We start from the raw sequence: 15,129 nt of genomic DNA, 5'->3' as shown, positions 1-15,129 counted from the left end.
AGATTTCTTTTTTGTAATATAGTCATGACAATGTTTTTTCTCTCCAACTTTCTTGGAAACAGCTGAATCATTTCTTGCTGAAATGCTCTCCAAAATGTTCAGCCAATGACATGGAAAATTTTGACTGAAACGTTTATTTAGCAGCTGCAGTCAAGTTTTTTTTAATGGGCAGTGACAGGCTGGTGTGGCAATGTTGCATTCCGTGAGCCCAGACTATAATGCAGATATATATAAACACAACCTTACTGTTCAGTCATCCGATCATCCAAGTGAATAGAACATGAAAGACTTTTCTTCTGTTAAATGGACATGAAGTATTTTAAAACAATTTTATCATTTTTTCACTGATAGTAATTGTGTGTAATTGTCATTGTGTATGAGTAACAAGGCCAGCATATTTGTAGTGCATGTATTATGGAAATCTGACCTTTCCTGTAAATCTGAGCAAGATAACAGGTCTTTGATTGTATCTGGAGTGCAGAGCTTGTATCTGCTTAGCACCATTGCTGGAAGCATTTCTGATTGTAGCAGGCAACTGTTTTGCCATAAGTTGAGATTCCGTATCAATACTCAGTAAGTTTCCGTCTGATGGAGTTTGTGCAAATTGAATTACACTAACACCATCTATGGTTCAGGGCTATCTTATTTGCATTAAAAAACGGTCTAACAAACAGCGTGCATACTGCACACTCGCCAGTTAGGCTTTCTTTTCAATCCTCTTGGTTGTTCATAAAAAAGGAAAGTTTTTTTTTTTTTTTTGGGTGGGGGTGTTGCAAAGAAAAGCCGCTAATGAAGGAATGATGAATGGTCTGATTGTGTTACTGTTTGTATAGTTTCACCTTCATTTGCATCAGTACCAGGCACAGATCCCAAGACTCATTTTTCACTTCTCAGTACTCTTCTTCTTTGGCCCCTGTCTGCACCAGAACCAACCAAACAAGCACATTTATCTTTGCCTCCTAGAACACAGAATAGAAATATTTCCCTTCTTACATTACTGGGGCCTGCGTGTACCAGAGTATGTGCCTCTTCCCCAGCACATCTCCTGTCTTCAGTTGCAGGTTGATTTGGAGATCTGCCACCTGTAGGAGGTTACACACAGTGTACAGGGAGCCATTGCTACTCTTTGTCAGGAATGCTGAATGCATCATCTCCAAGTGTGTGTCCATTTCCTGCTCCAAGTAATGGATCTCTTATTTAGTATGTTTTTCCAGCGGTTTCCACAGTGTTTGGCACCATAAAAATAACTTCTTTCCCCCTCCCCCAAAAGAGAGAAAGCACACAAGCAGAGTGTCAAATTACTTACATAGCCACCCCATAAATGATTCAAATCAGAAGTCTGAGTCTGTTCTGCAGAGCAAACAGTGGAGCAATCCCTTTCTCCCTGCAGCAGCAAATGAGTTATACGCAACCCGTAGTTGACAAGTGACCCTTCAGTTATGGAGTTCTCTTTGGGTGTTCCTATTTTTCCTGTCATTTTGAAAATATATCAACTGCTGAAAAATAATGATTTTCTTTTCAAAAAGAAAATAAAAGAATGTGGCCCTTTGTTTTCTATATCTGGTCAGGGAACAAGCTTCATTTGATTGAATGCCAGAAAGAGGATAATACAATCTCCCATTAGGCTTGTTTGCATCTTTTTCCAGGATGACAGTTTAAGTCTGCTGGCTACAGATGGCCTTTGACAACTGACAACACTTGCTGTTATGCCAGTGTATGACTTCATCTGTGTGACACTGCATGTGACTGCAGCTTTCTTCCCCTTTTGACTGCAGAAACTGGTCTCCACTTCAGTAGCACCAGAATAAGAGGTTTCCCCTGCACAGAAGAACCAGAAACCTAAAACTGCAATGCTGCTTATGTTAGAAGGTACAGGGAGCTGGACAAACTTTAATGTTGGAATCTGGCTGTTTTGTATTTTATTTTTATATTTAACCAGCCACTCTGAAATTAAGTTGGCCAATTTTGCTGAAGCACATTACAGCTTCCATACTTTTTTGAATGGTTTCCAATTCTGTTAAGGTCTGTGTGACCTGTAATAACTAGCCCTCATGCATGAGAGTGCTTCCCAAGTAAAGAAACACCAGGCTTTGGAGAGCTGTCTTGTTCCGGGGCAGAGCCTCTGGGTCTGTGCTGGAAGTTGCAGCAGTTTTTGTCTCCTGAGTCTTGGCAAACCCTGGGAATGCTACAAGGTGGATGGATGAATGCAGTCATGCATTATCTAACAGTGTCTGGAGTAAGTGGAACTCATTCCCATTCTGCCTCTTGCTTCAGAAGCTGGAACAAAGTAAGATTTATCTTTTAGACTTCTCTTTTTAGCACCTTTGAAAAGGGCTCACGATTTTCTGTATGGTTAGTAGCTGTTTCTCCTAATTTTGGTTATAACTTATGGTCTAAACATGGCCCAAAGGCTAATTCCAAGACAACTAACCTAATATCGTGAAAGGAAAGGAGATGAGAGGAGAGGAAAAAAGAAAAACAACAAAAGAAACAAACCCCAAACTTATATCTTTTCCTCAGTATTTTTTCTGATTTTTGTTCCAGGCAACGAGAGAGCTAAGATATACACATAGCAGTGTGGCTTATAGGCAGTACATACACATGCTGTCAAAGTAGTCCATCATAGGCCTGGGCTGGGCATGAAGTTTAGCAAATATTGTGCCTCACAACAGAAGGTGATAGACAAGAAGTTAAACACCGTACAGGAATGGAACTCCTGTACTAACAGAACACAGCAGTGATGTTATCTGGCCGTACCTGCACTGCAGCTTGCTGTAGCAAACATGGAAATATTTTGAATGCCAGACACGTGGCCTCTGAGTCCTGGGACATGTAGTGCAGAAGCGACTGTGAGCCTTTAGTCTTCTAGGAAGTTCTCTGTCGCCTCTGGGAAGAGGAGGTTGCACTGGTGTGGCAGAAGTAAATGCTGGCCTGCGGGGGTAAATCTGCGTGACCAGCTGGAGCAAGTCTTGATCAGTACAAATATTCTAGGAGTGGTATTTTTCAGTCTTTTTTATTTTTAATGGAACTACAGAGAGATTCTTCTGAACTATATTGTGCAAGCATTTCAAAGTCTTTAGGTTACTCATTCTGTTTTATTGAAATGATGCCTTTTTGGATATCCAGAGACCAACAAAAAAAAAAAATCTAAATTTTTTAAAGATCACATTTGAAACATGATGCTGTTTTCACCTTGGAGCTAAACTCCTATGAAAATGCCACTGTCGTTAAGTCTGTGGACCATGCTAAAGACGAGGAAAATGAATACCTACTTACCCGTTTTCTTTGATAATGTCCTTGAATCCATCTCACTGTAAAAAACAACAACAAAACCATGGACAGCCTGTGGGGTGTTAAAAGTTAACATCCAGCGAGTTGTATTTGGCATTACTAAGGAGAATCCTGCTTCTGCAAATCATGACGAAATTGCATAAAATTTTCATAAGTTTATGAAAATAAAATTGAACCATCCTGCTTAAGTGATTTACCTCAATTAAATGGAAGTTTTGGAAACAAACTGTTCTGAGAACTTGATTTTTGCTCCAAGCTTTAAGCAGCCTGAATTAGCCAAGAGAACAGGTCTATGACTCTCTTTACAAGATAACTCCTTCAACTTTTACTCTTAAATTTTTATATACCCCACATCCTGCTAAGAAAGGGTGAGACAGAGGCTTCAGATGTAAAACTTTGGCACTTACCCCATCTGGCTATATGGTAATTTAAGAGATGACAAAATAGAGGAATGACACAAGAAGAATTTCCATCCCAGTTTCCTTAGTCATGCAGTGAATGTGTTAGATCTACAGTCAGGGTGACATCCATTGTGCTGGAAGTGCTGAGTTACAGTTCCTGTACTGCCCTGAAATCCATCACCTCCTCTGTTACGCAGTGTTTGATCTCTTGAAGCTGACAGGCTTGCAGCCAGCTAGATACCACCTCTGTTTCTGCTGTGATGCTCAAACCACCCTCTTCACAGACTTGGTTACCAATATGTTAGTGTTATTTCTCTGGAGTCTTCTAATACAACTCCTCTTCCAAAATCTGAAAAATTGCTTGATTCTTGTGCCCTTGGTCCTTGTAACTGTGTATGAATGTGTCTGTTTGTTTGGTTTGGGTCTTAAGAAGAACTTGTACATTTTCCCCTTGTTTAACCTGATCTTTTCTATCTAGTGACTGTGAGGCTGAGCCCTTGGAAAGGACAGAGAAGAATAGCAGCTGCTTGGCTGTGAGAAATCACTTTGGCTGGCGGTTTGTGAAAGAACACAGTCTGTTGACTGGTAGCGATATAAATATTCAGGACTGAATTGACGGTATGCAGGACATAAGCCTGCTGGGGATAGTGAAACAGACATGGCTTCTTTCCTTCTTTTGCACTGTTTCTGTGAAAGCATGCCCAGCAACAAGTTTTGTTCCTTCCCTAAGATAAACCGTTAGGGGGCAAATCTGAGCAGCGAGGAGTTGTTGGTGCTGTTTCGCACTTCATTTCAACTCCTGCAAACAAAGCTGGAGCTGGTAAGTGAAGGCAGTTTAGATAGCTTGCTGGACCCTGCCAAAAATGATGAGTCTCGAGGCTGCTTTTTTTCCTGCTTCTCCCAGGGTAAAGGAGGGACTGCATAAATGACAGAGCACTTTGGTGTTGGCTATATTGGGCAATTTATTTGTAATTCACCTCATTGCCCATCAGTTTGGCACTTGATGCAAAAGATAATTAATTTCAGTGACAGTGAAAAAGCAGCTCTCAGTGACAGTTAGGGGGCTTCATTTAAAGGCTAATTAATATGGTGACATCAGTACTGAGGAATGTTATTTGCAGACAAATGTGGCCAAAGAGACAGAAGGTTCTACTCCATGATATAAACATTTAAAAAATATATATAAAAGTATTTTTTAAAAAAAGAAGTGTAATTGTCTTTCTAGCATATGAATTCCCAGAATCACAAAATTGATATATAAAGCCATTTTTTAATCTACTCTTGGCCCAGATTAAATCAGTATGATTATTCTGAAACACCCATAATACTCATGTGGGATGAATATTAACTTTAGGCTAAGAAGATTCGACTTATCAATAGACCTAAGAACACATCAGGTCTGAGATTTTCCCAATAATACAGAATAGGACCTACGTCTGTTGTATGTATTATGTAGGTGCATGTGCAATAGAAACATTTCATCTATGTACTTAGATTTATGACCTTTCTTTCCCCTTTTCTTTTGGAGCATATTTTATGTACGCAGCAGAAGCGCACCTGAGACAAGCTCTGAAAATTGTTGGGTAATCTGTAAGCAAAAAGCATAGTAGGGGAAATACAGGAAAGGAAAAATACCAGATCATGAAAGGAAACCAAGACTGACTTTTTGCTTTGTTCTTAGTGACACATGCTGTTTCTGCTTCACATTCCTATGTTGCTGAGAAACCCTGTCATCTGTAAACAAAACCAGCTCATGCAGTATAGAGCTGGGCGTGCACAGAATGTAAAGAGGGAGATGGCTGTACTCAGCATGCAAGAAGTTGCCACATTATTTCCATGCACACAAAAAGGTACTTTTTGGCATCTGATGTACTACCCTAAGTGGCAACTTTTCTGCAGTTAATGTATTTTATCAGGAAGTTTTGTTGCTGTTGTTCTTAAGACTCGACTCCCATATTTCATAAATAGTAAATAAAAAGCCAGGGTCAAGTTATGGAGTATGATCCAAAAGATCAGTCAATATTTTATTAAAATTGCAGCATGTGGGATTACTGTTATGTAGACTTTTAACCAGGAACACCTGACTCAGGGTTATTAAATAGCTCTCCATACCCTTGAAAAGACAAGTAGTTTTAGTACTAGATTTAGTAAATTCTTACAGAATTTCTCTATTTAATAAATGTTTTACTGATAATAGAATTTGGTCCTATAGCATCCTTAACATTTTGCTTTCTGTCCATATTTTTGTGCCCTGTCATCTCTTTATTATATTAACTCTCTGGATGGGAAAAAAAAAAAAAAAAAAAAGGCAAAAAAAGCTCAGTTGTGGATTCCTTTTTGAGCTGTTTGCCCATTAAGGGCCAAATCTGCCCTTGGATTTTTAGAGGTGTAGCTCTAGCTAGGAAATTCTATGACTGCAAGATTATATCTGAAATAAAAAATTCGTCCCAGTAGTGAAATAACAGTGTTTTCTCAGCCAAAAACTGCTTAGTCAGACAATCTGAGAGTAATGGACTGGCTATATTTGTATTGCTGCAGTGACACGTTGCAAGACAAACCAAGAGGGCACAGCTGGCTCAAGATCTTTGATCGAAGATATTCACGGTGATGAAGCATTGTTAACAGTAAGGTGGTGGTAGGCAGGTGGCTGTGCACAGGCTGCTGCAAGGGGACTCCTCACACTCAGATTCCCCATTATATCTGCAGGGGTCTTCTGTCCTTACTAGGGGACTGGGTCTAGTGGTCTCTGACTAATGACTAAACAGGAAAAAAAAATGGAGAATTAGCTCCTTTTTTCTTTCTTTTATTCATCCATCTTTGACAGGCTGCAAATGGATTTTCTGTAGCTGTTACATTTCATGAGGAAAATTAGCATGGTATCTTTTAGATGTTTAGTCTTTATCTATAGGGTTTGTGCTCTGTTCTTGCACTGTTACCATGTGAGACCAATAGGTAACAAGAAGATCTCTCAGGTAACAAGTGAGAATTCCTGCTGGGGTGTCTATGGGAAAAAAATTGCCCCAGTGCTGTTCATCCCCAAGGCTGTAACAAGACATGGAGGTCTTCATTTCTTCTCAATAGCAGGCTCTGGACAGTTTCTGCAGGTGTCATGACTGCCTGGCTCCTCTCTAAGCAGCTGCATCTGTGCACACTCAAACACGCTGTGGAGACTTCACAGACAGAGAAGAGACTGCAAAACCTCATATTTTCTACATTGTTTTAGATCAGCCTCTGCATTTTTAGAAGGCTTCAGATTTCCAGATTCTCATAATCTAGAACATGAAAAATGTGCAGCTTTTTTGTTGATAGGGTTGAAATGCAAATTTTTAGTTCATCCTTCATGCTCGTCATGTAATTCCAACTTCAAGGAAAAAATGTATGGAGCAAGTTCCCTGATGCCCCCATGTTTGCAGAAGGCTTGGCACGGCGATGTCACCATGTTTGCAGGAAGCATGTTGGGTCAATATTTCACTTATGGAGTGCTGAAGAAGAATGAGAAAGATCCATGAAGAGAGAATACTGCTTGCTGTCTACATAGGAAAAGAAGAAACAAACAATACCTTATAATTTGAGAAAAAACTGACCATATTAACAGCATACATTATTTCATTGAGGCAATAATACTTGATTTAATGCAGGAAAGGAAATTCCTTTCTTTGCAAGCAAGTTTTTTTCAAAGCTGAAGAACCTGAGAAGATTTGGGCTTTTTTTTTTCAAGATAAGTGGAATCCCCAAACATATGCAGCTATCAACTTCTCCCACAAGTCCAATGTGGTTAGGCCGCTACACTGTGCTAAAAGAGATTATGTGAGTATTCTTACTGGGGTGTTTATGGAGGAAAAATTGCCCCAGTGTTGGTTTTATAAAAGTGCTTTGGCAGGTGAAAACATGTGGGGTGGGAAAGAGAAACCTACCTTTCCTGGGGTGTAAATGTACAAGCCATTTAATCTATATTTTTTTGGCTTAGTACATCTGAAATATTTGAGAGAACTTTGCACGGCATGTTTCTTGGAGCTGAGTGGTATCCTGATGTGTGGGAATGCTTTTTAACAGAAAACATTACATTTGTTAATAGGCTGTAATAAGCTTATTGCCAGTTTGAATCTCAGTCCAAAGAAATGTGATCTGTTCTTCAAACAGGCAATTAACTGAGCACACTGCAAGTGAGAGAGAATGTCCCCTGACTAAATCCCGAAGTGGCACAACCGTTGGGCTGTCACAGATACGTGAAGCTTTAAAAAGGAGCTCTTACAGAAAGCCTATCTGTGGTTTGCCAGTGTTGCAGAGGCATTCCATAGGCTAGTTGGGAAAGGAAAGTCATTTCAGCAGTCTGCAGAGCATGACTTGGTGTTTTCAGAGCTGAAAAAAAGCTTCTTATAACTGCTTCTTCCTTGGCTTCTGTTCCCCCTTATGTGGGATTCTGGTGCCTGTATATCCTTATTTTAAATGACTCAGATGCTAATGCTTACGGTTTGAAGACTTAATTGGTCTGAGAGCATAAACGTTGGCTGACTATGTAGAATGAGTGTCATGTAAAAGTTTATGTAATATGGAGTTGTCTTACCTAATCATGAAGGTACAAGAATTTATAGATCTCACAATGTCTTAAGTTGCCAGTAAAATAAAAATGAAATCGGTAAATACCTGTTGTCTGGAAGCGGCCTCTCGGAGCGCTTGGTTTCAGTAGGTATGCCACAGCTGATGGAAAGCATCAGACATCTGTGAGCTGTCATTCTTCCCTACCTTCCTTCCTTCCTTCCTCCACAAAGGTGTGCCTGTTTGGGCACACAGGCCAGTTTGAGCCTTCCTTATCATCTCTCTTGGCACTGAAGAAGTCTTAAACAGTACATTGGTTTGGTTTAACTTGGTAATGTATGAAGATTAACTTTGTGATTGCAAAGGAAAACAAGTAGTAGACAGAATATGAATACTGCTGTTGATTACTCTAAAAGTAAGCCAGAAAGAACAGTAAAGTGTTGTAGTTTAGAATCATGCCTTGTGCATGTCTGTAAGTTGTCCAAGGCAAGCTATGATGATGTGATGTCTCCTGAACTCATCGGAAAGATTCTTCAATCTTGTTGGATTGTCTGGCATTTAAAGCTAGGTGAATAGATTTGCTGTCACGCCAAAGCTCTGTGTCCTTTTTACTATCCACCAATGAATTTTATCACTATTTCATTCCCAAACATTTTAAATGGGATTTTTTTGTTGTTTAAAATACATGAAAAGATGAGAAGGTGTTTGAAGGAAACAAGCATAGAAAGAGGGAAGTAGCTCTGGAGGAAATGAGGAAAATGGTGAGGCCCTAAGGGAAAGAAGGCAGAGGGTGCTGAAATTAAGTTAGAAGATCCTTTTAAAAATGTTTTCTTTTAAAGATTTGGATGCATGTTTGTAAATAAATAAATAAATACATAAAAATAATAAGATTTCTTCCTAAAGAGAAGAAATGAAAAGGCAGAAGTATTTTCAAAGTCATGGCTAGGGATTGGCTATTGTTCCTTCCCCAGAGGAACTCGTTTGGACGGTTTGTTTTATTCTGGGAAGTTGACAAGCATACTTTGCAGACAGTGGTGGTACAGCAAATAAAGTTTGAGTTAGCAAAGAAGGCAACTTCCTCAGATGTAATGGCTGAGAAGTGACAGCAGCAGAAATTATTCCCAGTGAGGATCAGAGTTACTCAGCATTATTGTGTGACTGTGCTAAATCTGCTCCCTGACACCATTTTCAGAGATTTGCTGGCGAAGGCTCAAGGTGGAGAAGGCTCTGCTTTGACTGTTGGGAAGGAGGAATGGTTTGGGAGGTAATTTATACGGAAGCTGACTGCAAGATGACAGCATGTTCCAGTTTGGGGGTGTTTCTTCATAAAGCTGATGTGTGATGGCCAGCCAATAATAACAAAGAAATTAAGAGGTTCCAAGCTCACTCTTTTGAACTCTGTTCTGTTTGCATTTATAATTAATAGTTCTACCTCATCACAATTAAACAGCGTGTTACATGCTCCAGTATATAAATGTAGAAAAATCGCAAAGAGTTATGTTCAGTTGGCCTAAATTACATAGGTTAATTAATATAATTGAGGTTTGCTGGTTTATTCTCACCTGTAGCACAACTGTAATTTACCTTCAATTAACAGAAAATTAGAAACATTTTCCTCTATTATTTCATAATGTAATTGGTAGTATGTCTGGTAAACAGCTGAAATAGACTCAATCATTCATGTCTATTTGAACTCCATCTGTAATAAGCAATAACAGGTTTTCTGAATCAGATATGGAAAGTGGCTGTGATAGCTTTTGTTCAGCCATGAAATGAGACATTCATACAACATAGATCACCCAGCAGCTTGGTAACATGAAATAATGAAGGAGTAAAATGCTCTCAACACCCTATGAATTGGTTGTAATGGAAGTAAATCTCCCTGGTTGAAATTTCCATAGTGGAATTCTTTAGATAGGTTTCATTTGCTTCTATTGGTAGTTATTCTGGTATTTATTGGATTGTATGGACAGGAGAGTGTTAGTCAAAAATTTTGAAAGAAATTTATGCTCATCAGAATCCTTATTAACGTAGCCTTGATGCTGTTTAATAAGGTGGTCCAGTTTGAACTCGAAAAACACTTTTCCAGAACAGATGCAATTCAGCAAGATTAAAACAGCAGCTTGGATGAGTGAAAGTAACCAAGCATTTGTCCCCTCTGACTTGTCATATTTCAGCATGAGCATTCAGCCTAATGCCACAAGGCTTGTAAAAAGTAACACAAAGCAAAGCAAGCAAGCAAGCAAGCAAGCAACCCCAAAACCCTGGCAGTTTACATTAACTGAAGGACTGGCTCACTGCTTTTTGCCTTCCTGTGTGCAATTTGTGTGTACACCCAATGCTAATGCTCATTAATAAGAGCTCTGTGAATTCCACCACAGGGAGAGTTCCAAAGAAAGGAAACTGCTCAGTGAGTGCCTTTGGAGAAGGAGGCTGTCCAGAGACTTACTGCCTAAGGAGACAGGTTTGTCTATTGTCCAGTAGCTAGCAACAGGTTTTCCTATTTTTCAGTGAATATAAACAACTTGTGGTTCTGACAGGTAGATGAGGTACAAATTGCTTTCTATATTTAGCTTCAGGCATAATTTTTGTTTGGGGCAGGTTCAGGTACCTAGCGTACACACAGACTACACAAAGGAGAAAACACACAGCTCCCAAGCAGCAACATGAAAGAAGAAAAAGAAAAAAAAAAAAAAAAAGAGCCTTTTTCAAAGAGGCTTTCATTTTATCTTGTAATGAGAAAAGAAAAAAAACTATCTATGTCTGCTATTGTTGGGTGGGGACAGAGAAAAGAATGACTGATAAAGTGCAGAAACAAACATGAATAACTTAGTCATGTCAGTGAATTTTTTTTTTTTTTCTAACAGAAAGAATTTGGTTTTATTTCATGTCTTCCTTCTGGCTGTTTGTTCAGTATTGTCCCTGTCCGTGGCAGTACTTTCACTGATTGTTTCTACAGAAAGACATCCACATTTCTTCTTTCTGTCTAATGATAAATATTGATTATCTTACAGTTCAGATGGTTGCTGTCCAGGTATAAAGCGGGAAAGTGAGAATTACTGAATTGTTAGTTTTACTTGGTCAGAATTTAGTGTAATAATTCTCTGGTTTACTTGCTGCTTGGTATGTTTTATGCTTGAAAAATAGTTCAAAATGAAAGATTTAATCAAGTAGTGTGGATAACTGTTGTGAATCTAGTCCTTATTGAATATTTTTCCTATCCATCTTCTTCTATTTCTCTTTAATGTAACAGATGTTAAGCAGGATAACATTTGGAACAGTTTGAAATTGAGATATGTTTCAATTATACTGAATTTTTCTTGGATTTTTGGTATCATACTAGGGCTAATGTTACAGTCCCTTGAGGATGCACACCAATAATGGGAGCTGGAGTTTAAGCATGTTTTGAGGGTTACTTCACTTTATCTCTTTGGAACATATTCTTCATGCAGATTAGTATTGCTGTTAAGCAATGTAGGCTTATTTCATTGAGTAAAAATTGTTCACGTGTTCAGGTGAGGCTCATTGGATATTATTAGCTTCTGTGTAAACACAAGGCACTGTAAATCAAACTAGGCTGTAAATCTTTTTCATCATTGTTGCAGTCTTGTTCCTTCAATACACAAACAGTAAAATGCAATTTAAAGGAAGCTAAAAACTTTAGAATGGGATTTGTTGAAATACTTACCATTACAAGGGCCCAATCTTGATATCTTTGTAATGATGTAAATTACTAAAGCCTAACATAAGTATCCGCTAGACGTGTGAGGCCTGGAAATAACTCGTTTTGCATTTATGAAGTCAGAGGAAATTTATTTGGCATAAACCATTTCACAAAAATTTAAGACATCATTGCCTGACAGCCTGGTTTATCTTCAGTGTATTATGGACAATACCAATGTTTTTTTTACTCAGTGCTATCATCTTTTTGGCTGAAGTCTGGAAGACTTGTACACATGAATAGTTTTGTTTATGTGAATACTTTTACTGAAGTAATGCATGTAAATATTTTCAGGGCAGAGACTTGGCCAGTATAAGTTATTCGGAAAAGTGATTACAGTGCCTAACTTCTGGGTTATTGTAACAGAACTGATAACTTAAACACATATCAGAAATATATTTATTAGAACTTAAGTGACAAATACTTTTTGTAAAATGGGTTTTGAGAAAGCACTTATCAGTTACCAACAGTTAAGAAGTTTCAACGTGAGTAGAAATAATGGATTTACATATGTTAGTGAGACAAAATTTAAAGTTTTCAGATAAACCTATCTCTGTAAACATTATATTTGTATTTAGAAAAAGGAAGATTTTATTTTTAACTAACTACATAGGAAAATAAATTTGTTGTAAAGACCATGGGCCAAATGAAATAATTCCTACTGAGGTTACGGTCATACTGACTAATATCAGACTGTCAGCCATTGACCTGTTTTTGTTTTGTTTTGTTTTGTTTTGTTTTACAATAGGGGTTACTTCAGAGAGTGCATTTTGGTGCATAGTAACATTCAAACATCTTCTGCCAAAAATCTTGGGGCAAATCTTGCATGTTAATTAAGTCTATCAGGATAAAATTACAAAGTCAGATTAGTTACTTTACTGAATGATTTTCACCAATATAGTAATTAAAATGTGTTTTGTTGCCTAGGATTTCCTGCTACAACATCTGTCTTACTGAAATCTTACCTAATAGAGAGAAAAACTACTGATTCAGGTATGAACATTGATTTTTGTCCTTTAAACACAAAGTACAGGCATTCAGAGACACATGCATAAAGTCTTGTAATTCATATTTTCCAACTCTGCTATAAAGTGTAAATGGCTTCAGAAGCATCTCTCTGTGCCAGGATGGAGCTTATTTTCCATGCCTTGTTTTATTAAATGTGAGAAGCTCACCAGCACTAGAAATGCCTGGCTGATAACATGATGCACTTTTTATCTACTTGGAGCCTGACTGACATCATTGAACACTGTTATATCTAAACAGCTTGAATAAATGACCTCATTCTTTAAATACCGTCACTTGAACAGCTCTTGTTGCTAAAATAAAAGCACTGTTGATCCCCTGTTGTGCGAACTCCTACAGACCCTCTGACAAGCACAAACTAAACCACACCTTTTTTTTGTACTATGATAAAAATGATTGCTTATTTGTAGCAATTGCAGTGTACCTGCAATGGCAATTACAGTGAAGGTATTGCTCCTGGTTTTTATGACATTCACTTTGTGTTAACCTCTGACTGTCACGGAAATCTCTGTCGCATGGAGCAGGATTGGGGAACAGACCTCAAGGAAAATGATCCTGGGAAGGTAAAGTGGCTGAATAATTTTGTTTTCTTATATGGACAAGTAGTTTGTTAACTTACGGCTTAAACCTAAACTGAGGGAAGATTGGAGTTGAGCCAGACTTCCCAGTAAGATAAAAAAGAGGCCAGGATCAGCCTTCTCATTTTACGCTGTGTTTTAATGCTGTGAAATAAGCCTTCTGCAATGTAGGCCTGAGTCAGTGCTTTGTAAAGTATAATCAGGATTTTAAAAACACAAGCCATGCCCTCCATTCAAACACAACTATGTGTTTCTCTGGAAACAATGTTTGTGATTTTTTTCCCAAGAGGTGATATTTGGAAAACTGAACTTTTAGTGGGAAGCTGAAGTATGGTCTGGTTAAAAAGAAGCTTTTTTTTTTTTTTTTTTTTTTTTAATCTATGAAAACCATCTTTGTGGGAGGTCTATGTACAAGAGAAAAAAATCTTATTGACTGTTGTTTAAACAGTCTTTTCAGTCAGTTTGAGCTTGTTGTTTAAAATGGTATTCTGAAACAGAATAGTGACTACATATTTGCATACAGTTGTGTTGCAGATGCATGTGTGACTATAGATACAAACTCTGTTACTTGCTATGCTTTGTTATTATTGGCAGTATTGAGGCAAGTGCCACAAAGGCCAAAGGGGTCAGCCGCTAGAAAGGATATTCAGATAACTACCACATCTTTAGCGTAATCTAGACCTTTTCCCCCAAAAGCTGACAGTAAATTGTTTTAAAATTGTGTTTCATTTTCAGAATATAAACTAATTTTCTTAAGGTAAAACCTTTAAAAATATAAATCCTGCTCTTAGGTCTAGTCCAGCAAATGGACTACTAAAAACCAAACTACTACAAAACTACTAAGCAGTTTTGGATACGGGGTAGAGCAGGTTGTGACTATGCAGGAGGAACGCACGTAGAAGTACTTGCAGAATCAAAACCTGCCAGTTGGTGTACAAGCAAATAAGAGAGCTCCTGTTTTTCATTTGCAGGTGTGAGTCAAAAGAATAAGGAATTGGTGTTGTCCTTCCATTACATATTGCATACAAATTTACTACTTACTAAAAGTTTCACTGGTTTGAAATAAAGTCAGATTATGTGGATTGATTTATACTAATTATACCACACTACTTTTAATCTTTTCATCCAGTGTTATGAATTGTCATCAGGATCAGCGTGTGCTTGTTGCGTATTTCCTAAAGCTCTGTATTATTTTGGTAAGAGGAGAGTGTAACCAAGAGCAACAACTTCAATTTTTATCATATCATATCATATCATATCATATCATATCATATCATATCATATCATATCATATCATATATCTTATCTTATCTTATCTTATCATATCTTATCTTATCTTACCATATCTTATCATATCTTATCATATCTTATCATATCTTATCATATCTTATCGTATTTTATAACAACCACATATAATATTTACTAAAAATAAAGGACTTCAGCACAGCTTTGGATGCCAAACATGCATTTATGGGGAAAGAGTTAAAAAAAAAAATGCCTTGAGTGCAATCCGTGTGTAACTGCGGTGATCACAATTAGGTGGATGTTCCTGCAGGAGAAAGGCACTAGGGGCAGT

At 37.9% G+C, this 15,129-nt stretch overlaps 1 protein-coding gene across 4 annotated transcripts in view; it reads left to right on the top strand.

Annotated features, from left to right (window-relative positions):
• Positions 1 to 12,936, top strand: part of CLHC1 (clathrin heavy chain linker domain containing 1) — a 40,966-nt gene extending 28,030 nt beyond the window's left edge. Inside the window, exon 12 of one of the 4 annotated variants that reach the window (XM_068675275.1) lies at positions 12,877 to 12,936. The gene's annotated coding sequence lies outside the window, so the exon portion shown is untranslated. Of the gene's footprint in view, positions 1 to 10,609; positions 10,669 to 12,876 lie in introns of those variants that run through there. The other 3 variants (XM_068675280.1, XM_068675279.1, XM_068675276.1) reach the window with 3 other exon arrangements.
• The last annotated feature ends 2,193 nt before the right edge of the window (positions 12,937 to 15,129 follow it).

This window comes from Anas acuta, chromosome 3 (assembly GCF_963932015.1).
Source record: "Anas acuta chromosome 3, bAnaAcu1.1, whole genome shotgun sequence".
Classification (NCBI taxonomy): Eukaryota; Metazoa; Chordata; class Aves; order Anseriformes; family Anatidae; genus Anas; species Anas acuta.
Note: the sequence above shows the minus strand (reverse complement) of the source record. Positions and strands in the feature narration are given on the sequence as shown.